The sequence below is a fragment of the Egretta garzetta genome, unplaced genomic scaffold (assembly GCF_000687185.1).
Source record: "Egretta garzetta isolate BGI_Z169 unplaced genomic scaffold, ASM68718v1 scaffold120, whole genome shotgun sequence".
Classification (NCBI taxonomy): Eukaryota; Metazoa; Chordata; class Aves; order Pelecaniformes; family Ardeidae; genus Egretta; species Egretta garzetta.
In genome coordinates this window covers 424,871-425,402 of record NW_009258270.1, presented here as the reverse complement: position 1 = coordinate 425,402, position 532 = coordinate 424,871, and the positions used below count along the sequence as shown (strand labels likewise).

The following is a 532-nucleotide window of genomic DNA, read 5'->3' as shown; positions in this document are numbered from 1 at the left end:
TCCCCGCGGGCGGCGGCCGGAGCGCGGGAAGGGCAGGGGGTGGGGACGCCACGGTGGGCAGCAGCGCCGGAGCTGGATGCTCTGGCTCCAGGACCCCCTTCAGCGGATCCCTCGGCACGTACGCAGACGCGTACAAATTGCAACCCTGCCTCCCCAGCTCCTCCTCCCCAGCCCCGTCGGGTCTGTCTCCTTCCTTACAGCTGCTTTCCTGAAGGAAGGGGCCACGCAGATGTGTTAAATCCCCCAGCCTTTTTAATTTCTCTAATTGCCGTGTGGAAGAAAGGGAAGGAGGAAGAATGCTCCTTCTCGGCTTGGATGTCCCAAAGTAAAATCCCAGCTGAGCAGCTTAAAATAGATGGTCAGCTGGTTGTGAGGGCTGGAACTAGCCCCAGAGCATGGCATCTGTCTCCCAGGAACGCTGCCTGGTCATCAGGCCGGATAAATTGGGACCAGCACTGGTCTGTGTGTGCGAGAGACAGGCTGTGCTGCGGACGGGGGGCTGCCCTGAACGTTGGCGAGGTTGGCTTGCTCC

General features: G+C 60.9%; 1 protein-coding gene across 1 annotated transcript in view; it reads left to right on the top strand.

Moving 5' to 3' along the window:
* MSI2 (musashi RNA binding protein 2) overlaps positions 1-532 on the top strand; it is a 254,277-nt gene that overhangs the window by 127,104 nt on the left and 126,641 nt on the right. The window lies entirely within an intron of this gene.